Here is a 25049-nt window from a genome sequence, read left to right on the forward strand (position 1 = left end):
TTCAAATGGATCAAAGAGTAGACGCACTATGTTGTTTCCCCACATTAAATTAAATTCACTAAGTTTTATTATATACATAGAAAGCATATTGGATGCAAGCACCTAGTTTAATGTTTCAAATAGCACAATGAAATGGCAAATTTGGGTAAAGTAATAATTAATATAAAAATTTAAAACGTATATTTGCATTTCTGAACTGCATTTCTTATACTTGTAATATATAAGCCAATAAATGATCATGCTAAATTTTTATCTACTTGAACTGATTAAAAATGGCTGTCTGACTGGCTATTGGGTATAACTTAAAAAAAAAAAGTTTTATAATGACAATTTGTTAGTATATTGAGTTGTATTGTCTTTTAATGTGCCATCAAAGATGTCTTGCTATAAATATGTCTAAAAAGATTTTGTATATAAACTATTGTTATGCTAAATGGCATTTAAGTGTAATTCATGGTGTAACAATCATGGGGCACTCAACCTACAGTTTGTATGAGTCCTAACGCCCCAGTATATTGATCGGGACTCTATACTTCTCAGTGAGTGTCGTCATCTGGATGAGGCGTTAAACTAAGGTCTTGACTCTGTGGTCATTATAATCTCAGGATGTACTTCGACAAAGTGTAGGGGTTTAACCTCTCCATTCTGGCCAAATTTGCCCACTGGTCTCTGTCCATCATGGCCTCCTAACCATCCCCATATCACAATTGACTTCATTCTGTCTCCTCTCCACCAATCAGCTGATTTGTGGTGTGCAGTCTGGCGCTATATGACTGCTGTTGCCTCCTCCAGGTGGATGCTGCACACTGGTGGTGGATGAGGAGATTTCCCCCCAAAAAATGTGTTAAGCGTTTTGAGTGTCCAGAAAAGTGCAATATTAACGTAAGTTGTTGTTGTTGTTGTTGTTAATAATTTTTTTGTTTTGTTTGCGAAAATGGTTTAAAATATATATATTATACAAATGTTTTAAGGTTCTAATAATCTCCAAACCTTAATTTAAAATGTATTTTAATTTAATAAATTGGAGGCTGTACGATAAGCTTACGATCTTGTTACTTAAAGTTTTTCAGTAAGTTATATAACAGAGAAAAAAACAATAACATGAAATAGTGTTGCACGATATTGAAAAATCTGACATTACGATATTTTGTTTTGTTGCAATGTCAATATAATTTCACCAGATGATTTGAAAAGCTCCATTTTTAAATTTTTCATTCATTTAGCCCACTGGTGTCAAACTCCGCAGCCCTGCTCAGTTTAACCGATACCTACAGATAGGTGTGTTGAAGCAGGGCTGCAACTAAACTCTCTGGGATTGCGGCCCTCCAGGAATTGAGTTTGACACCCCTGATTTAGATAGACTTGGATGAAGTCTTCTATGCAGTACATGTTTATTAATGTCTTCATTTTTTTGTAATCTTTAATAAACAATGTAATTCTGCGACTTGAATATTGCAGATACACACATTGTGATATCAATGCTTAAACAAAATATTGTTCAGTCCCAACAAGTAACATATGTTTGTTATTTACGGTTTAAAGCACCAAACAATATCTATGGATTTTTGAGTTTAAGTATTAACTATGTGATCATTTTAAGGCAATTGTTGTACATATTGACAAATTACTGATGCATGCATGAATACACACGCACTCCCATTCATTTAACATTCATTGTGCAGCAAAGGAGTTTGAGACAAGATGGAGAAAGCTAAAGGAACAGCATTGGTTGCCTTGGATACAATGGCCAAAGCCGATTTTGCGTTCTTGAAACACTATTCTGCTGTTTATTGCTTTTCTCGACTGGCCCTTTTCTGAACCCCCTGATAACACATGCCTTAATATCTTCTCCAAGTGGTAATTGCGGGTTTTTGCAAGCCACAAGATCCAATAATTGAATTCTCTTAAACAGTTTCCATGTCTAATTTTTATCACCTGGGTTGATTGGCTGTTTTTGTGAACTAATATTAATCGCAGGGTCTTTGTAAACAGGCTGTATTGCTTTCAGTAATTGGCTCGGCTTTAAATAAGATGGGGCCAGTAGCTGAACTGTCTGATTGAAGTACATGTGATCCATTCATTAGGAGTGAGATGTTTGTAAAGTCTTTGCAACACAGGGTCATGTAGAGGAGATGCAGAATTGCTGTTGATTTCTCTTGCTGGATGGGTTTCTCAGAAACATCATTCAGAAGTTGCGACCTTTCGCAAACTGCATTTGTTTAACCTCATCAGGCTTTTCGGCACATAATGGGATGAAAGCTGCTCCCATTACCATGATGAAATTGCCAAATAAGTGACTTAAGCGTAGCCTCATAAGCGACAAAGCTTGTCAGCATGTGGTTTTGTTGCCCTTTGATGGCATGGTTGGCAAGTCCACCCGTCAGATTAAGGCTGCCAGTGTGACAGGAACAAGTCTTTTTAGTACCACAGAATTATAAAAATGTCCGCTGCTCACGTTTTGACATGCCGCATGACATGAAGGAATGTGAAAGTCTTGCGGCAAATTTCTAATGATTCTTATTTTTAAACCAGGTGAGATGGAAACTATAAACTTGGCAAGATTAGTGCACATCAAATGCCCTTTTTGTATTTTGGCTTTAATGCAGATCAACAGCGGCATGAAATCCTGTAGGTGATGGTGCTTGAGGCGCACTGATGGGGCTGTAAGGTTATGCAAGACAAGAAAAAAGGTTGAGGAGCTCTTGATGTAAAGGATAAATTCAACATCATAGATAATTATTTGAGATAAATGCAAATGAAGATGCAAATTCTGTGTAAAGATGCAAAATCATCACTTGCTGTCTTGTTTTCTGTCAGCTCACTGTAAGCAGTAGCCAAAACTAATAGCCCTGTTTGTTTTGACACAATGTCTGACAGTAGGGCAAACAATTAACTTGACATGGACAGCAAAGAGCCTTTAATCAGATCAGATGAAGATTATCCTAATAGATTAAAACTTTTTACACCCTCATCTCATCCTCATCTTAAAAAAATATTGATAGGTTTTGACAATTAATTCTTAATATTAACTAAGCATTTAATGGGGAAATAAATTTGATATTATTGTTTCAGAAGGTGTCATTTCAGAAGTCGCATATAGCCACATTAGCAATAAAAATGTTTTATGTACATAAAAAAAAAAGATATTTTAGAGAAACATTTTCCCCCTAGAATGCAAATCTTTGGTTCCAGTCTTGTTTGACCCCTAAATTTATGATATATATATATATTCCTTTGTGTGCCACAAACTTTTATACTTTTTTTTTTAAATGACGTATAAAACGAAGATGGGGGAAAAGAGCTGTCGCCTCGCAGCAAGAAGGTCGCTGGTTTGAGCCTCGGCTGGGTCAGTTGGCGATTCTGTTTGGAGTTAGTCTTCTCCCTGCTTTCGCATTGGTTTCTTCGAGGTGTTCCGGTTTCCCCCACAGTCCAAAGACATGCGGTACAGCTGAATTGGGAAGGCTAAATTGTCTGTAGTGTATGAGTGTGTAAAACAAATGCTGGATAAGTTGGCGGTTCATTCCGCTGTGGCGACCCTATATTGATACAAGAACTAAGTCGAAAAGAAAATGAATGAATGAGTAATGTGTATTTATGAAGCACATTTTTTTCATGGCCATACACAAAGTGCTTTAGGCTAGGTCTCTCCACACACCACCAGTGTGTTGTATCCACTTAGATCAGGGGTGTCCAAAGTTGGTCCTGGAGGGCTGGTGTCCTGCTGATCTTAGCTCCAACTTGCTTCAAAACACCTGCTTGAAAGTTTCTAACATACCTAGTAAGAGATTGATTTGCTTGTTCAGGTGTGTTTGATTAGGGTTTGATTAGGGACACTGACCCTCCAGAACTGAGTGTGGACCCCCCTGGCTTAGATGGGTGCCCCCCTGGCTAAGTTGTCAGGTGCTGCTTCACTGTTGATTTTGCATTTTAATGGCAGTAAAATGTCAACATTTGGTCTGTGAATATTACAAAATGAACTTTTTATAAGCTGATCAGAACCTGAGGCAAATCAAATAGAAGTGTTTGTGTTTAGTAACTTAACAATAAATTAAGGCATCAGCTTCACCAATCACACAATGACCAACTTATCTCGTATTTTTAATCCTAAGCTTTCTGGCTTTGTTTAGCTCGAAGCTTTTCATCTCCGTAGCTAAGACTGAATGTCACGCCGCTAATTATCTCCAGTCATCTCCTGAGTTAAACATGCCATGAAACATCAGAGGCTTCATTCTTAACAACCCAACAGATACTCTCAAATGTCTCAACTCTAATGAAACAGCGAGCAGACTTGCACATTCCTTAACGCACGCTCCCCTCTCTCTTACTTTCACTCTCTCTCTCTCTCTCACTCCTATTCTCTGTCTCTCTTGCTTTCCCAACAGTCCTTCCGGCAAGCAGGTGTTGATTGATTTGAAAGAATGTCATTCGCCGTTTTAATGTGAGAGTGAAAAAAAGGAGGGGTGGAAAGAAAGCGACCGAATAAATGTCTTTGTCGTTTGCTGCCTTTTTTTTTCTTCTTCTTCATCATGGATTCTGTTGCTCTGACAAACAAGCAGACAAGGTGTCTTTGCCTCATAGGGAAAATGTATTTATAGTGCTATTCTCAGAATTGCACCAGCAGTCACAGCAAATAGCAGAAACAAGCGTGGCAAAACGAAGACGTCATTTCCAGTCAGGAGAACTTAATTGAATGTTTTGTGGAGCGGACAAGAGTCTAATATCATGCATAACTTAACAGGTGCATATGCTGACTAAAATGGTTTACTGTAATGATTAATTAACACAGTTTTACGTTTACGCAGGTGGATGATTTAAGAGGAAGTGACAAGGCTACTAACTGCCGGCCAGTCGTCTTGACGCGTCTATGAAGCATTACTTGTCTTGTCTTATTTCTGTTCTCCACTCTCACCCCATTTGTGCCTACGCCTCCACATTGCTCTTTACAAGGAACCTTGCTCCGAGCACTCGCTTTTTACATCCGTACGGCGCAAGAATGAGGCCTCAATGCGAGCCTCTAAGTGATGACAGTGGCCGAAGGGCTGCCGAGTGGACTGTTTAATTGAAAGCGAAGCTGTGATGCATTGGTAGCGAATAGACAGCAACGTGAGATCAAGAAGAAGGGGGAAAAAATTCCTGTGAGTAATTTACACCGGCTAAAAGCAGGCCTATCATGGGAAGCCTCTGTCAGGTTAGCTTTTTTGCAGCGTCAGTTAGCAGCAAGGGGTAAACATGGAATAATTTGCTTAAGGTTCTCTTTTCTTTTTTTTAATGCCACACTGTGCCTTCACTTATGAGTGTGGAAGGCTTTGAAGACGCAGACAGAGCCACATGAAAATGTGTAACAGCACAGTAACAGAATGACTTAAGAGGCCCACTTATTGTGCCAAGGTGGATGTGGAGGTAATCTGAAATTGACCTAATATTTTGATAATGATAGAAAATATGATTCATTTAAAATTTGTAAAAGTGTTGTTAATTTAGTAATTCTTAATAGCAGTAACAAATTGTATTAATGGTATATTAATATTGGTAATCATATTTTTACAATAAGGTTATATTAGTTAATGCTAGTTAATGGATTTACTAATATGAGCAAACAATGAACAATATTTTTTTTTGTAGTATTTGTTTGTGTTAGCGAAAATACAGTTGTTCATTGTTAGTTCACTTCAACTCACTGCATTAACGAGAATGAATTTTGTTTTTTATAATGCATTAGTAAATGCGGAACTGATATAAAAGTGATATGAATGATATGAATACATTAACATTATCTAATGAATTATATAAATATATTAGTATTATATTATGTTTATGTCAATGTTAAACAATTTAAAGAGTTTTAAGTGTTTTTGTTATTATGATCATGATTATTATTACTACTTTTTCAGTTTATTGGAATTCCCTTAATAAAATAAATAAAATTTTAATAAAATTTGCAGTTGTTAAATTATTTCAGCTCAATTTTAGATGTTTTTTTTTTAGTAATCAAGTTAATAAAAATGTAACCTTCGCTTAATATCCTGGTGTATAAACTGTTACTCCTTGTGCGGTATTAAAAATATATTATTTTTATTTAAAAGTAAAAGAGTCTTCCATGAACATTTGGGTGATGATGAAAATTTATTTGTTAATTGAAACATACTGAACTGATACATGGACATGAGTCAAACTCAACACATGTCAACACATGGTTTTCGGTCTTGATTTTGCTACAGATTCAGAGACTGTGCAGGCTGGAGATATAGACAGATCTTTTAACAACCTGGATGTTAGCATCTTCATTTCATCGCCATTTGATTTATTACTCTGCTAAAACTCTTTGCAGGAGATCTTGAAGCCTCAACGTCTTTTTACATAGCTTTATTTTATATTTGAATAGTCAATGCTTTCATATTGCCATAGTGAACTTCTTAAACTACCACACAAACTTTGACCCTGCCATTACAGAAAATTGCAGACATTTCCCATGAAACCTCACTGAAAGAGTACTCTACTCTGCTTATATTTTCTGCAATAATGCCTTTGGTTTGACAATGAACTTTTTCAATTGGTAAAAAGCATCCTGGTACAACTGTAAATTAAATTACATCCAGGTCAGTTTATTTCTCTCTCCAATGCATCCCTTCAAGAGCACATCAGTTCCAATTTACAACCACAATAACTTCTCTGACATAGGCTATTATTATCACATTTCATGCACAGTTTCTCTTCTCTAAAACAACAAAACAACTATTTTAAACATTTAGACCCAAAACACAGTCTAAAGTTTCAGAAATATGACATGTTCTCCTAAAGCTGCCACAATCACGCTTTGAGGAGAAGCAATCTCTCTGGAAAAGAGAGGCACATCGGCTTTCTCCAAGGGTTTGTAATGCCGAGTGCATTGCAGCGAGGATTTCTGAATGGAATTGACTGACACCATCACACTGCCTTGTCTCCAGAGTCTCATCAATGTCAGGCACAGCAGCAGACCTGCCTGTCATCTCTGATATAGAAGCTGTCATTTGCTGTAAATCGAGCACTTGGCCCGGGCCGGTGCTTGGCCCTACGGAGGTGTTAAAAAAAGCACAAACCAAACAAAATGGTGGATGGCTGTAGGTCAGAAGCAGACAGGACTGTTCCCTGTTGACTATCAGTCTTTCAGTTCCTACAGTCAAACCTCACAAACTCATAAACACCAGCTGCTATTTCAATTACAGTGTTCTGCTGTGCAATTTTAACATGGACCAACAGACTGCTGTTACTGTTTGCCAACTGAATTTGGATACAGTGTGGAAGTGAATTCCTTTTTAAGTTTAGATTTTTATTTTGAAGGCCCTTTGCTGTTGTTTCCCTTATGGTTTTCCAGCCTGTGTGACGGCTGCTGTTGGAAGTCTAGCTAAGATTGAAATGAGGACTATTTTTTTTTCTTCTTCTTTGTATAGCTAGACTGTGTTATTTAGTTAAGTAGGACGGCCGCATTTCAGTTCTGAAATCAGATTAAATTGAAGCTCAAATTTATTATAGAATTGCCAGTATATGCATGCCTGTGACTGCACATAGGGTCCAAAATGAACACTTGCCATGTGCCAAATGTGATTAGAAAAAAGGCTTTAGCCAAAGTTTCTCGCCAGCTGGCTAAAATGGATTAGGAGCTGCAGTGCACGTTTATTCTAAAAATGACAAAAAAAAAGAACTTTTTTTTTTTGCATCTTTGTTTATTTATTATTTTTTTAAAATAATTATATTTTATTGAATTTTTTTCAAGAACAACCACAGAGAAACACACACACACTTTATACTCAGCAATGTCCTGGACACATCCCATAACGAATCCGATGAAAAAAAAAAAAGAAATACAAATAAATTAAATAGATAATTTAAGTCTCTGAAGACTCCAAAGAGGTTGAGTGACTGGTTTGTTCATCCAAATATTTGAGAAAAAAATCCAAACACTAAAGACATTTTTTTTCAATTGAATGAGACCTCAGAAATCTCAGTCTTTCTATTTGTGCATGTATTCAACATTGGTGGCACATTCTTAAACACTACTGATTATACATTTCCAAAAATTAAATGCTAAAATTAAAATGTAGTTCTTTAAGATTTTTGTATTGTTTTTATTGTAATATTTTTGAAATAATTTTTTTTACAATGACACACACACACACACACACACACACACACACACACACACACACACACACACACACACACAAACATATATATATATATATATATATATATATATATATATATATATATATATATATATATATATATATATATATATATATATATATATATATATATATATATATATATATATATAACAAACCATTGCTGCAGCTCTGCAAGTTTATTTAGAAAAGTAAAAAGCATTACAGTGTTTGGATGTGCTGTTTGTCTAAGGTAATTAGTCTACCGTTATTACTGAAATGTGTATATTCCATACAAAGTGTGAAGCAGATTGGTTAGTTCTACTTGCATGAATTGCAGTGCGCTTGTGGCATATGGAAAAGTTGATGTTTTAAACTAGGTGCGGCTGGAAAATGTTATGTGTGTGTCATTTCCATGCGAGCGTTATGCAAGTCGCCCACCTCAATTGGAAATGACAAACGTAGACCCTTAGCTTATTGACATTCCTTACACATTTTAATGAAATTATAGCGCTTCTTACCAAAACTTTGTACCAAACTTTTATTTTTTTATTTTTTATTGACAATGGTGTTTGGTCAAATACAGAAACAGATTTTATCGTGCAGCCCTATATACCAGATATAGATACATCATTTGACACTTTTTTTTTTTATAACTAGCATTACTGCTAGATAGCCATCTCTACACGAACACCCTGATCCACAGGCTAACACCAGGTCACATCACTGTATGCTTATGCATTCAGCTTACTCAGATTAGCATCAGCCAAGTGATTCATCAAGCAGCCTTTACTTCTCTCCTTACACAAGGGCATCATGAGAGTCTGTGACAGCTAAGACAGGTAATGCAGGAAAATCAACATGCCCCCCTTTGAGCTCCCGTTTCTAAAGATGAAGACCCGATTTCCACTTATCTATTCATGTATTCCTTGTCAGGCCTTAATAAATGCAGCCTTTCTCCTTTCCTTTTTTTTTCTCCCCTCAAGAAACGTTGTCTGTCTAGTTGCATGACTTCTGTTTTGGGGGGGGTGGTTGTGGGCGTGAAGGATGCGCTTTTAGCTGTTCGGTAATGGGTTTTCAAAGAAATAGTAGATAGGAAAATCAGAAAGCCAAAGACGGGAGGGTATTAATCTTCATAAAAAGCCTACAGCAGCGTGTCCTGCATGGAGCTAAAAATGGGAGATAAAGAACATGTAAGGGTGAGATGATCAAAATGTTTGAGATGTGTACAGTGTCCTTCAATTCTCCTTACCAAACGCATCTCGTGTCACACACTTTCCGGCAGTTCAAGCACTTCTCCAAACATCTGATACACGTCTGAATCCAATTGAAAAAAGCAGTGATTTGGGATAAGTGCACCTATAGTGAGGATCTGAGCAGGAGCTGGAGTGGCTGTTAATGAAATGTTTTGAGGTTTAATGGAGTGGTCCAAGATCTGATGCTTATCCTTCAAGTGGCCCACTTGCTGCCAAACAACCACAAGGTTATTTCTTAATGGCACCACACGTTCTCCTCACTTGACCATGGACGGTTAATTGAAGGCGATATTGTTGTGGTTGTTTCACCGTCAGCGGAAATCAGTAATTTGACTATCCAGGTTTTTTTTTCATGGTTCTTCTCATTCCCATCACCTCCTTTCCTAAACATACGTGCTCATGGACTATTTGAGCACAGTCCGAGAGACTTTGCTTTTGTCGGTGTAAGCGGTTAGGTCTGGTTTTCATTATGGAAATGCTCTGATTATAATTAGCGGTTAACAGATTACCCTGAATGTTACCCTCTGATTAGGTTGTTTTTTTGAAAAAGGCATGATGGATAGCATTTCATTTCGTGCCTTGCTTTTTTACATTTTTAATTTGTGCCGTTGGCTGGGTTTTTTGGGGGCAAACGTTGTTGAAAATACTGTAGTTGGGGGATTTTACTGTGTGACTGAGCATATAATGAAATAATGTAAATGAAGTGTCAAGGAGATTGTTCTGGTATTAATTCAGCTCTCTTGATTAAAATCTTTGCTAACTAGTGAACAGAGGTGTAATTCAAATATATTGGTCACGTGTTTTCTATGAAATCCATTTTTTTTTCTCTACAAGATTAATATTTTTTTCATGCTTTAAATGTAGTGGATTCTGTTTTACATTTTTCTCTCACTATAGATTCAGTTTACGAATCAAATGTCCTGTTAATCCAGTGCTTCACACAGGTTAGAAATGCTAGCGGTGGTATCGGGATTAAAACACCATTTACCTACATCACATAAATAGTTAAATAGTTAATGTTAACACTTGAACAAAACATAATTTCATTTTTAACAAAGATTTTATTTATTGTGACACTGTTATACACAGTTTTGTTTCAATGGGTTAAAAGTAAAAAAGAAATCCACTATTACTTTCTTGCTTTTTTACTATTCAGGAGCCATGTGCACCCACTGATAAAATCTGCTTCTCTTTTTCAAGTTCAAAGCAAGCTTGAATGACAGCATTTTAGATATGTGTACAGGGTGTTCGGGGGGTCTTAAAGTATTAAATGTTGATGAATGAATTATGAGAAAATTAAGGCCTTTAAAAGGTATTAAAGTATTAATCGCGTTTTTTTAGAGGTCTTAAATTTAGTTTAAGCATTGTCCAAATTGTTTGACTTCATAAAAGCTTAAATATATTTATTTTTCCCCTAATATTCCTACTAATAACTCCTAATATATCTCCTAATGTTCAGGCCAGGGCATGTCCAGCCAATTTGACGTACTCATGGACATTAAAATCACCTCATGGTCTGCTTAGGTCTGTTGCTCTGATACGTCAATGTTGTCGTGTCTATTATAATGTCTGTATAGGTATAAAAAAAAAAATGCGTATGAAAAATTTGGACTTCAATGTGCAAAGACCTTGAGTCCTTCAGCTTTGTGTTTATAATGAGACCAAAATGCAGATGCTGAAAACATCAATAAAACTGTCATTCATTCCTGCAGACACGCATCGAAATACGCATCTTTATTAAAGTTCATTATTTACAAATACTACAGATTGTGATTTGTTTGTAAATAAACTTTTATTCTTTCAATATTTGGCAAATTCTATATCGTTCACGTTCAAGCTTGTTATTCAATTATGTATATATGGTACAATAGGCAAAACAATTGAAATAGTGAGACTATTCTCGAATTTGACCTTTTCCTCTGCATTTTATTACTCTGTAGACAAACAAAATAAGATTTGGCCATCCATCCAAACTCGGGCAAAGTTTTCATTTGTGAACCAGAACGCACCCCGCTCCACTGTGGCTGAAGTTGAGCTGATTTATACCAGCACTCACCGCCACCGAGTGCGTCTGCGTTACACAGGCAGCCCTGACTTCAAAAGACATTTCTCACGGATAAATTGCCATTTGCAGGAAGAGGTGTTGACTGACTGGAGATTTTATTCATTCATATATGCATTTATGACTGCTAGGCTTGTCTTTGGAGCCTGGGCCCTGTGAAAAAAAAAAAAAAAAGAGCGCGAGGCGGAAGATGAATACCTGATAGCTTCTCTCCCCAGACATTGTTAAACGAGCAAACGGGCAGTTTACAGCGTTGCCACGGCCAAGCCTGCATATTTTATAAATGAGCAGTCCCAGGCACTGAGGAATATCCCCTCTCCCTCAAAATGGAGCACCAATCCTGCCTAGTTGATTTTAACAGCCACTTATAGGCTCTTATTACTCACTTTTTACTCTGCGTTTGCTTGTGTTTTTTTCAGAAACGTCCATTACGATAGCTGGAAGAGGCTTAAATGTAGTATTAAACACAGCAATGTGAGATTAAATGTCATGACTTTTATTTCACAGACCACCTATGTGTTTTTTTTTTTTTTATTCCGCAAAGCTGGAGAGTAAAAATGAGCATTTCCTTCACTCTTGTGCTTATAAATGGCAGAAGTAAAGGAGATTGCCAAGCAGTAATAACTATTTCTGTGCCAACGCTGCTTTCATGACCTTCACTTTCACTCCAACCTCAGTTATGGCTCTCCATGAGCCCTGGTGTGGAGGCACGAGTGGACTGTGTGTTTATTAGTCTGCATACACTATCCCTTACTAGTCTGTTTCACATGTGGGAGATATTTTTAGGGTACATATCATTATGTAGTGTCTTCAAAATAGCTGCGGTACAATTGAAGGCAAAAGGATTAGCCTTTCTGGGACATTTTCATTCTTTTTCTAATATTTCCCAAGTGATGTTTAACGGAGCAAGAAAATTTTATTTTTCTTCTGTAGAAAGTCTTATTTCTTTTAGTTTGGCTGAAATAAACATGTTCTTAAAATACTTTTTAAGGTGAATGTTTTTTTTTTGGATTCGTTAATGTCAAACCTCGTCCAATAACTTGTTTAACAATAACAAGTTAAGCCAATAAATTACACTTTAAACTGAATACTATCTTTAGTATTTGGGATGCTAATTTAAGTTAATTTTGCTAACTGACAACCGCCATTCAATAACTGAATATTAACCATTAACTGGCCAGATTAATATTAAAGTATTATTTACTAAAAAATTTTTTACATCTTTTTTGTTTGACACATTAAATATTGCATTTTAAAATGCTGATTTTAACATGCAAACAGATTATTAACAGAACATCTTAATCCAGTGTTTCCAACAGCAATGAAAAAAATAAAGAATAAAAGAAATGACAAATTTGGATTTACAAAATGAAAACACTGACTGAATCCTTTTTAAGAACCAGCATAGGCTGTTTTTCCTTGTCATGATATTTTATAAGAACTTTTGATAACTGTAATTTTCCAAAAAGAAAAAAGTTTGGTTGGTTGGTACATTTTAAATTGTCACAGCTATAGCCTATTTGTTTTGATTGAGTGGTGCCGAAGCGTGTTTTGATGGAGAGAAAAGCCTGATGCTCCGATTTGTGGCCGGCTTGTTTCTAAAGCACACACATTTCAAAAAAGGTTAATTTTTTTGAGGCTTCTTTCTCCAATTGTGCAAATAAACTGAGGTTTTTATGACTTTGATCCAGGACAGCGGCAATCAGCGCTGGTTTGGCTACAACTCGTCAGTGTCAAACTGTAACCAGCAATATTCTATATAATAAATAAGATAATATAAAATAATAAAAATTTTTGATACCATTAATCAGTTAATAGCATCCTTTCGGACAACGGTAAGTCATTATAAGCATCCCTATTTAGTATCTCGCAAAATAGCTAGCAAAGCAATCATTATAGCACAGACGAAAAAAATTGGTTATTAGACATTAGTTTTCAAAATAATTCTGTTTAAAAAAATGTGCTGGAAAAGACTTCTCTTCATTAAACAGCACTTTGGAAATATTTGAAAAAGAATCAATTTCACAAAGGGTAATAGTTCTGCCTTCAACTGTGTATTAAATGTACATTTAAGCAAGTTCTACCTCAAGTCGACTCTACCTGTCTTTATTTTCTTCAGTACCTTCAGCTCTTTTTGGTTCTATAGAGCCCATTCTGGGGTCTTTTCTTGTGTGTGAAACTTTTATACGACACAATACCTGAGCCTACAGAGCTCAAGTCTCGATTAGCCTCTCCGGCAGCTGTTATGGGGGGCAGGTGTCGCCCTCCTGTCGTCAAGGGTGGATGAACCTGGGGAAGAGGCGTAGCCCAGAGAAATGATTTACAAAGGACCTTCAAGTTTCCAATTAACACCAGCCCCTTCTACTCCTGGTGGCAACCTGAAACCGCTCCCCAGAACACCACAGCTCTCTTCACAACACACTCCTCACACGAGAAATCTCTCTCACACTAGTCTTTCCCCTTCAAGCTGACCCACAGACTAAGGTCATCACTCCGAGACAAAAGCGATTCTTATCTGTGCAGTCCTGGCCCCCCTCACCGCCGTCTCACTGTCCCTGTAGACCAAGCAATGGCCCCTTCTGAAAATGGATATCAGTGATATAATCTAGGTGATGTCTCAAACAGTCTTTGAGTGGAGCAGTTTGAGCCTGTTCAGACATTCAGCCTTAGTTTATATGTGTGTGCATCAACATCATTTGAGGATATATGCAAGGAGAATTTTTTTTTCTTAACTTTTTAATTTGTAAACAGTTAATTTGTAAGTTGATTGCTGCTGCTACTACTACTACTACTACTACTACTACTACTGTTTTTATTAGTTCTAATAATCATAATCAAACCAGGGAGTCTAGGTTAAGGCAGACAGCATAGGACAGAGTTACATATTACAAAAAAATGCATATCACAAGACAGACACAATCAAAAAATCATAATCAATTGTGAAAACGTGAAGCGTTTTAAATTGAGTGATTTATTATAATCCTACGTTTACATTTTGTAGCATATTTTTTGTTTATTAAATTTACATATAAAAACAATAGAGCAAAAAGTATTTTCTATACTGCATTGCATTTTTATTTGCTGCAAAACATTTATTTTTAATAATGTAACAGTACGACTTTTTATAAGAGATAACTCCCATTTAAGCACATTCAAGGCAGCATGATAATGAGAAATGGAATTTGTTGTTAGTATTGTTGTCATTCGATAATTATTAAACATTCATTTTAGAATTATTACGCAAATATAAATAAGTAACTACAGAATTAGATAGTTTATTTTTTTCTGGTTTTTGTAAGTCCTGATTGATATTGCTTTCAAATACTATAAATCTATTTATATACAGTTTGCAGTGGCGCTCAATTTAGGAGCACCCACCAAAATTGAATAAGTTGGGAGCACCAGTTCTAAAGAGTAGTAGTAGTAGTAGTAGTAGTAGTAGTAGTAGTAGTAGTAGTAGTAGTAGTAGTAGAAGTAGTAGTAGAAGCATCATTAATATTATTTAATAAGTTGGTATCTGCTTTGATTTTGCTGTGATAATTTCCTAATGTGGCAATAAATAAACAAAATAATAATTAAACATGTTGGGAGCACCGGTTCTACCAAGTAAAATAGGTAAGTAGTAGTAGTAGTAGTAGTAGTAGTAGTAGTAGAAGCATCATTTAATGTCATGTAAAATGTTAGTATCTGCTTTGATCTTGCCATGAGAATTTCCTGATGTGGCAATAAATAAACAAAATAACAATAATTTAACAACTTGGGGGCACCGGTTCTACCAAGTAAAAGAGTTTAGTAGTAGTAGTTACTAGTAAGTAGTTTAAGTAGTAGTAGTAGCATCATTAATATTATGTAATATGTTAGTATCTGCTTTGGTCTTGCTGTGAGAATTTCCTGATGTGGCTATAAATAAATAAAATAATAATTAAACAAACAAGAAAAAATACATGATCATTTTCAGTTACAATATTGTTCTTAATATTAGTTTTGTTGTTTTCATTATTTAATATATTAATACAATTTATATTGTTTTTATTTTATTTGACCCCTTCCGCATAAAGTTAGAAGTTACGTCTTTCTGGAAACTTGTTGCATCACTTGGTTGGTTATTTTTAGTTTATTTAATTATTCCAATACGTTTGTATTATTTGAAGTGTTTTAAATTTTTTTTATTATTATTCTTTGTTCCAAACTGGTTAGTGCCACCCCCAGCCCTGGGAAAAGCTCAAAATTCATTTAGTAGACAAACATGCCCACCGGTGTTGTGCTGAAGATGGATTTAGAGGGGTTCTGTTGTCCTCGTCGTCTCCCTTTTAGTGACTTAAGTCTCTGCTTTCTCCTGAATCTATTGTTAGGCCTTGGGTTAAACCACATCTCAAAGCAGGGGAGCTGCTGGGCTTATTCTCCCCTGATAATGACAGAGCAAATCTTTTCTTTTGCACCCAGGAGGCCATAGGGAATAATTTTATTTGAGGTCTGATGGCAGTAATAGTAGTGATTCTGGTTTGTTGCAGGGTGTGGATGAAGACCTTAAAATGCAGGTCACAGAAGAAAGTGGCCGGATTAAATGAAGGGCTTATGAGTAAAACACTTTAGGTTTCAGCAGCGAAATATTGAAGGTCATATAAATTTGTAAGACGGTGGCTTTTGTTCGACACTCAGCTTAGCCCTCAGCGATCTTAGGAACATCGATCTCTCCTTAACTGCAGTTCTGTCCTTCTGGCCAAAACAATACAGAGGCATGATTAAATATTCATTGAACACTCAATTGACCCTCTCACCTGTCATTTCTGATCAATCAGATCAATGCCAGATCCATCAAAAGTGCTTAGAACGAGTCTCTTCTGCAGTAGAAAGATCAGTCTGGGCTATTGTTCTCAAGATCACCTAATCAATTAAGTCAATCCCTGTCCTACTGCTCTTTGCACTTCAGATCAGCCTATCTATCCCGAGCGCTCAGGTTAAGTCGTTCTTCGCACAGCCAGCGTCGGTCGCAGATTTCTCTATGGTAACAGCTTGTTGTTCACGTGCAGTGCGCTGCATGCCTGGATCATCACCGAACGGTCGCCCCCCCATCCCTCATCCGCCTTATCTCTGTAGGTGTTAATACATCTGAGAGTAGAGAAAGAAGGGACAGCTGTGTCTTTCTTGGGGAATGAAGGAGATGGAAAGTTGGAGGGGGGATGGAGAGGAATCAAAGAGAGGACTGCATCGCCCCTGTGGCTACGGGCGTAGGGATAATAGAGTAAAATTGCACACAGCCCTGACTCTGGGCAAGCCTGGCTTCCTCCACATCCCATTGTGTCCTCAGCATGGCGGCCTTTGTGGCGACTCCTGTGTTCTGGTAATGAACACGGCAGCCCGCATGCCTGCTCTACTCAGACTGAGAGAGTCTGATGCGGGGAGGGGTGTGGAAGAGAGCTGGTTTCATTAGCTGAGGAGAATGAGCAAATTTCAGGGCTCTGATCGAGCGTGACATGGAGGGATAACTTTTTTTTTTTTTTTTTTTTCCCTTTTTCTTTTTTTTTGACAGATGTGGTCTGAAGTTTGCGGAACTAAAGCTGACGTGCATTCAGTTGGGGTCTGGGAGCTAGTGATTACACCCCAGCACCCCTGAACTATATTTTTTCTTCCTCCTCTTCAGGTCTCATCTCCTTCCTCTGGAAACTATCCACCTACTACCAGTCATTTAGGATGTGGCATGATGTAATCTCTTCCGTTGCCATTGAGTCTGCTGGTTTGCAATCTGCACGAAACTTGTCAACTTTCCAGTAGTCGCAAATAAGAATGCTGAAGTTGGGTTGCCGTCTTGTTGAGGAACTCTGTTAGCACAAGCAATGATAGTACATTTTTTTTGTGTGTTTAAATTCTCTTTTATTTTTAGATTTTCAATTTGACTAAAATAAACTCACATGGGGTCATACGCCCTAAGAAATAAAGGTACAGGAGCTGTCACTGGGGCAGTACCTTTTCAAAAGATGCATATTTGTACCTATAAGTAGTACCTTGAGGTACATATTAGTAGCCAAATGCACCTAAAATGTACCTTTGAGGTACCAAAATGGACCCTTCAGCTACAAATATGTATCTTTTGAAAATGTACTGCTTATGTGACTGCTCTCGTACCTCTATTTCTGAGTGTATGAGGATATTTGTGTCAAACAAAACAAGCAAAACGTCTTTTATTAATTCTGAACTGTTTTTTTAATTGAGGGAGTAAACAGTTTTAATAATTGAAAGTTGAGTCTGTAGTAGACAACTAGTTTAATGGAGTTATTTGATCTTCAGTATGTGAAATTACAGGGGAAAGCCTTTTTAAACTTGAAATCTTAAACAAACAGGCTTGATGGAAAGGTTATACTGGGCTATTTGAACTTCTGTTTAGTATTAGGTGATTGTTATGAAATTAACAGGTATAAAATAGAACTGTCACTCAAAATCAAGCAACATTACTTGGTTGAACATATTGCTTAAAGGTGAGGAGTGACATCTGAGCAAGTCCTGTGCAGAGAGTGGAGTGTTATGATTTCCGACAGACATTTGTGTGGTCTGTAGAGAGGAATTGTTGCCTTACATTAACTGAAATCCAATGAAAAATAGTTACATTTTGTGCAGTCTTGGTTGCTCAAAGTGCATTTGCAAATACAGTCACTCTTCCTGGCCAGCGCTTCAATATGGAGTCCAGTTGCTTACTACAGGCACAGTTGACTGGCTTGAAGAACTCTGGTCTCTTATCTCGTCCACTCTTTAATTTCACCTCCAAAACGCTTGTGGTTTAGCTTGGTTATCTTGATCCCTGGACTGAATCCTCTCCTACACAAATTGTCCTTTGTTGCAGGCCTTGGAAGCATGTGTGCTGCAGATGGTACAAATCTCCTGTTCAGCTTCAGGATTTAAGTATCTTATTTACTTTCACAGGTATATTCTTTGTTTTCATGGCCCTCTTTTGTGAGTGCTCGGAGCAGCATGTGAGGGAGTGTCCCAGCTTTTTGTCCTGACTTAGTTTGGTTCAACTCTTGGGGTTTGGGCCATATGTTTGAGAGCCAGTCTTTCTTTTTAAGCGTAGGACAAAAGAGGAGGAATAGGGCTCTCTTTCGCTCTATGTAAATACTTGCTACCATCACTTGCATAGTAGGAGAAGGGCCGCGTTCTGATCGATTTGCTCAGCGGGGACAGTGCGAGTCGAGCTCAGAAGGGCTGCTTATTAGCTGCGAGTTTGGACCGTAGGCGTGGATGAGCTTTCATGCTGCCTGCACTCGATGAAAAACCCAAAGGCTTGTGAGTGGGTTTCATATGCACGGGCTAGTGCTCACACATTTCTTTTCTTTTCTCAGCTACTCCCTCTCTCTCTTTGGCCACTTGTCAATCACATGGTAGAACAGCTGCAAGTCTGGTGATGGGAATGGGAGAGAAACCGATGGAGCGATTGAAGCAGGCATTGATGGACGTGAGGAGACGAGCTTGAAAGCATCGGCTTTAACGAAACTAGTAATTTGTCATCAATAATCATGATTGCTTTCTTGACCCTTTAGCCCAGAGGCCGCCGAGGATACGACCTTTGAGACCATCCCTGAGGGATCACAGTAGAAGAAGTCTTTCATCTTTTGTTGAAGAGACACCAGAGCCTCCACAATCCCACTTCTTACACGATCCGTCATGCATTAGCTGCGTGCAATCATGCAACCAAATAACAGTAGAAGAATGTTGATGTCAGTCAACTCGCGGCTGCGGATTATGGCACAACGCCACTGTGAGTGACAGAGGAATAATCTCTCTTGAAAGAGTGTAAAATCCACACCTGGGTGACAAATGTCAAGTCATCCTGGCTGCAGCCAAAGCTGAATCTGCTGAAGCGAAGTGAAAGGTTTTCCTGGAAAGGCCAATGCTGAACCACTTGTGCTGCATGAATTTTAAGTTGCGTGCTGTTGTCTGCCTGCAGTATTTGAAGAGCAAAGGTTTAAAAACAAAAGGAGCGAGGTGCTGGAAAAATCTGCATACATTTGCATACATTTTCAAATGAGCGTTAATTTACAGTCATCTTCCAGAACTGTGCTTGCTTATGATCTGTCTGGATGGATAATACCCTCGCAGACTCAAAGTTTCTGTGACAATATAAAGGGTATAGTGCTTATAGCCTCACTGAAAGTACGCTAACCTCACCCACACAGTTTCTTTGTGCTGTCTATTCTAAACTGTGTCCTAACTCTTCTCTGATTATAGTTCATTGAAGTATAGCCGTCAATGCCTGTGGATCTACACAAGAGAATTCATCACCTTATGCAATAAGAGAAATCTTTTATTCCCAAGGATGTCCAGCCTCCACACCACTATTCAGAGTCCAGAATTATCTAGGCCCAGGGTATTCTGTGTTTTTCAACCTTTTCTTTATCCCTCGGTCATGCTGAGGATTCCATGGGTCATGCCATTGACCAGACACATTCAATTGATGTAAACACTGTATGGACATTTTGGCCAATATCAATAACTGAAAACCTGTGCTTTAGGCTAGTAAATAAAATCCTATAGAGCCTGATCTCACACGCCAAAATATATATTGGACAGCAGCTTTTATTCAAAAATTATGTATAATTTGATAATTTATTTTTAGGCTGATAATCAGTCAAGCTGATAATACCCCCTTTTAAACATATAGACTTTTCCTGAAAATTACTGGCAATTTTCTGCTAAGGGATCATGTGTGAACAGGCCCTTTTTGAAAATACTGGTATATTTGTTCCGTAAGTACGCGCTGACGTGAGACGTGTACTCCAGCCAATCAGAACATGTGGTGAGCACCAACAAATACACATTATGTACATCTCGACATGCGAAAGTGTTCCACCATATGTTTTCATCAAAGTTGTTCACAATACTTATTCATCCAAAGAATTTGTAATGTTGCAAACGTGTAAACATTTAGCTGTGGTTCTTGCTTCTGCCTTTGGACGTCTCTTGGACAAAAGCAGCTACATGAATGCTAAAGCTTTAAATAAAAGTGAAATCATCAACAAAAGCCCGACCACTTTTACGTTTACAAATGCAAGCGCAGCCATTTAGAGGCCATTTCTAGTTAATGATGTCAGAATTGACCAGTATTTTGGAAAGGATGTGTGAATGGTCTTTTCCAGAAAAATTCTGGAACATCCTTGTATGTGTATTTACTGATAAAGTTGTTTTGGAAATTTTCCAGATTTTTTTTTTACCAGTATCACTGTGAGAGGGCTATTGATAACATTAAAATGTGTATATGATGGCCGATTCTGAAATGTCTGCCAATATGACTTGAATATCTCACAAGACAAAGCAAGACAAAGTCAATACGTTGAAAATACTTCAACTATATTTTCAAGAAACTTCCACCAATTAAATAAACTAAATAGATCCACTACACTAATTGTACTTTACCATATTAAAAAGAACTTCTTAAAAGACAACAATGACATAGTAAAATAAGAATTTTAAGAATCAATATCTCAATGATTTACTTTTGAGCATCACAGTGTAATCAGGTCACACCAACTCTTTATTCAGAAGCTTGTTAATAACAGTTATGCTGTAAGAAAGGTGTAAGAAAGGTTTTTAATTCTCAACATGGGCACATTTTCATCAACAATGGAATGTTGCCTATTGAATCCCTTGCCAACACACTCCTACCCAGCAACAGCACAATTTGCACCCATTCCTCTGTCCTGTTACCTTGCTCGGCTAAATTAGAAAGGGGTGAGATTACAGCAGGTGCTATTTCTCCAGGCTCTGCAAATGAAGGCACCCATTTATTCTCCTTCCAGTGAGATTTATTCTCAAGGCCGCTGATAAGTCTTCCGTGTTCCCTCTTTCAAGCAGAGCTGCACATCCCGTCCTGATTGGGTAATGGTCCCAGACGGAACGTATTGACCTGCCCGTTTAATGCTCATTGCAGGCTCTGCTGCTTTTTTAGGATCTTTCGAATCAAGTATGACTACTTCGATTGGCGGTTCAGTCAGTAATACCTCAATTGACTGAAAATTGCAGTGGCCCATTAAACTTGTGAGTTAAGTCTAACCTAAATGTGCACAAAAGCAAAAATATATTGCATAGACCAGAACTGTAAATATGACAGCATGGGGGAACTTTGGAATACTGCCTATGGCCATTTTAGTTAGAGTTGTATTACTCCATTTGTCATAGTGCTTTCCAGAATACACTATGACAAGGAATGAGGCGATTTTTATTTTGGCTCTCATCTTCTAACTTCAAGTGTAATGACCAGTGCTCAGCTTTTGCTAAATGACCTGTGATTTTATTCGATATCCTAGTGGAAATAAAGGAATTTTGTCACTTATTTTTACACACAATTTTTAGCTACGTATAAAAGGCTGTCGCTTCTTTCTTCCGCTGAAATCAATGCAAGACACCTTTTTTTGTGTAAAGTGAAGTCTCCTCCCTCATTATATCCCGAAAACCTGCTCTAAATTACCTTTATCAGAGGAAAAAGTTTTTTTCAAATGGAAAAAAAAAAATCTTTTTCTTAAATTTTTTTTGGAGACTCTATTCAACTCAGAAAATTAATGCCATTATTCAGACATAGACTTGTAATTTTCTGTAATTGTGATGATTTTTTTTTTGTTTTGTTCTTTTTTCCCCCTTCTCTGGTCTGTGGCGACATTCAATAATCATAGAAAAGTAGCATGGTAGCGATGTTAATGAATCTAAATGTTGCTTTTTTCCCTCTCATCAGAGGCTGTTTAAAGTAATTGTAGGGAGCCTCTGTATGTGGTCCTGGGGGAGGGAGGAGGGCGAAATTGCAAGCACCTCACACGCCTCTGCAATCTGATCCTATTATCTGACAGTGCTCTAAAACCTGCTTCAATCACTACGTTTAGTGAGACACCGTGCCTTCCACCTTTCCATTTTGTCCTTTTCTTTCATCTTTCTTTTTGCTCATCGTCTGGCAAAGAGAAGTCATTTTTTTGTCACATGGATAGAGTTGGCACACTCAACTTGAAGGAAGTTCTTTTTGTCTGTGAAGCGTGCTGCCTCTATCTCTCCATTTACTTAAAGAGCATTCTCAAAATGCTGTGTCAGAATATAATGAGCAATTTTTCCTGAGAAGGTTGACATAATTGCACGTTGTAGGACTGAAGCGCACGCTGATTAAATGCGATACGTGTTGTGTTTTTGAAGTGCCCGCTGATGAGTAAATAATTGGCAGATAAATCACAATTCAAGGTATTCCAATGCAAACTATTCAAACTGCTGATAATTAGCAGCAAAAAAGAAACTGTTTCTTGACAGGTCGGAATGGTTAATTATGTTACTTATTTTGATAATCTAATTGTTCAGGATTTTGTTGTTAGCACTTTGAGGGTACTAAAAGCAATAATTTTGTGACAACGTATACATTCATTAACATAAAAATGAGTGAATATGGAAAAAACGAAACTTAAAAACTCAGCAGAATAGAAAATAAATAATAATTTAATTGTTTAGTAGGGGTGTAACAGATTAAGGTTGATTTTGTGACTCGGACAGATCACAACCCACAGTTTGAAATGCACAAAACTTTTTTGAACTTGTAGGTTAATCAACATTTATGAAAATTGCAGAGAGATCGCCTCCCACGTCATTAAAATCATGTGTAGGAAAGCATTTTGGCCTCCCTGTAAAATATAATGATGACGGAAAAAGTTATGGTGGGACCTAAATGATTTTTCTGTCACTGTTCATTTAGCTTGCAATAATGCATTGTGTAAAGCTGCACAATTACACATTAAAAGATTGTGATCTCAATTCAAATCTGCGCAGCATGAATGATAAATGATAGTGATTTGCATATGTTCATTAATTCTTTAAAACGCTGCATTTAAAATCTGCGTTTGATCAAGAAATTCAGTTTTTACACTTTTTCAGTTTGTTATAAACAATAAAATAACACAGAAGTACTGGGAGAACAGTTCAGATATGAACATTGATGTTTATGGTAAAGATTAAAATCACAGTTTATTGGAACGTTTTATGTGAGTTGTTGAATCATTCATTGAAAATAAATATGATGCTGTACAAGATGCTAGATTTCTTTATTTTGCTTAATCAACAACAGTAGCAAAGATCAGTTTTCATATTGAATATTTTTCTTTTTTCAGCTGGTTCTTTGATTTTTATTTTTATTAAAATTACGGGTTCTAAGTTCTGTTTGTTAAAACCAGTGTTTTTTGCAGTTATATTTTTGTATAAATAGAAAGCAATTGACATTTGTCGTCTCCTTTTTTTTTTCTTCTTTTTTTTGTGGCTAATTCGAAAAATGGTCCGATCCGTGACTCAAAATGCAAAATCCATGGTGTGATGCAAACCGTGAGATTTGTAATCTGTTACAACTGTTTAGTTGTTACAGTACAACTGTTTAGTACATTTTAGTAATTTTATTAAATCATTCAAATTGTTGTTGTGACCACTATGCAAGTGACCAGATTTGTTGTCTACATATAAAAGTAAAGTGTATTAAGTAAGTCATAAAATAGAAGTTTCATTTATCAAAAAAACAATATATAATAATATTTATAATTATTTATTGACTTTTCTTGCTACGAGAACACTGCAGCTTGTGCCCCGGGAAATTGGACAAAACTGAAACATAAATGTAAAAAAACACAAAAAAATAATAATTACGAGTTGAAATTAAAAAAAATAATTTCTCGACTTGGTAAAAAGGGTGTATTATAGAACAATTTTTTTAATGAAACGAATTAAATTCTGTTGTTGCAACATGCAGCATTACATAGTCTTTTGTGAAATTGCGTTTTTAAGAAAACTAATTTGTGGTCTAGCAGTTTTGTTAGAGGTTAAAGAAAGTCCAATATCCTCAGCACCTGTACAGAGAGCTTACAGAGCATAGACACTTAAGAAGGGTTTAGACAAATTGACCTGCTGGAAATCTAAGTGCGCGATCAGCCACCAACTCTATTCTGAAAGAGTGGGCAGTAATTACATTTGACTTGCTCTGATGGGAGGATTAATCCGCGGTCAGTCCGAACAATGGCAGGAAGAGAATCTTATTCCACCCCACTCCCCCACAGTCTAGCTTTAAATAATATTCATAGTCTGATATTACAGAGTTTCACATGTGACATTTTCTTGGCTGGTTCATGGCAGAGTTATTATTCGCTTTTCACGACTTAGATGTGCGTTTCAAATGGTGTAGGTTTAGGTCGCCCCTTTCCAAAGTAATCATATCAGTTTATTAATAGATTTAGCAGCTTTTGGCAGTCTTCCGTGTGTTTTCTTCTCATGTCCAAGGTGCTGGAGAAAGCGAGAAGCTCCATTTACTTCATCCGATACCTCTGTCTCCCTCCCCACCCTTTTTATTACACTTCACATACTAATTCTATTGGATCTGAGAGATGGAATACTTAACTCTGACAAAGGTTTTAATCTCTGTTATAAAAGACAGCATTTTTCAGGTAGGTTGTCATGGAAATGGTTTTCCCTTGCATGAGGTGTCTGTCTGTATACAGGCAGAGCTTCATCAGAAAGGTAATTAAGTTATTTTTCCAGCAAGCGGGAACGGGGAGTTGGAGGGCTAGAGAGGAATCAATAATGATATTGTGCTGTGCGAGT

At 37.0% G+C, this 25049-nt stretch overlaps 1 protein-coding gene and 1 long non-coding RNA gene across 4 annotated transcripts in view; both read left to right on the forward strand.

Annotated features, from left to right (window-relative positions):
- The window catches only part of macrod2 (mono-ADP ribosylhydrolase 2), an 862504-nt gene that overhangs the window by 29304 nt on the left and 808151 nt on the right, over positions 1 to 25049 (forward strand).
- On the forward strand, positions 18791 to 20168 carry LOC141377031 (uncharacterized). The gene is made up of 2 exons (XR_015506196.1): positions 18791 to 18903; positions 18989 to 20168. It is a non-coding gene; the product is annotated as an uncharacterized LOC141377031 (long non-coding RNA).

The sequence above is a fragment of the Danio rerio genome, chromosome 13, assembly GCF_052040795.2.
Source record: "Danio rerio strain M-AB ecotype USA chromosome 13, GRCz13ab, whole genome shotgun sequence".
Classification (NCBI taxonomy): Eukaryota; Metazoa; Chordata; class Actinopteri; order Cypriniformes; family Danionidae; genus Danio; species Danio rerio.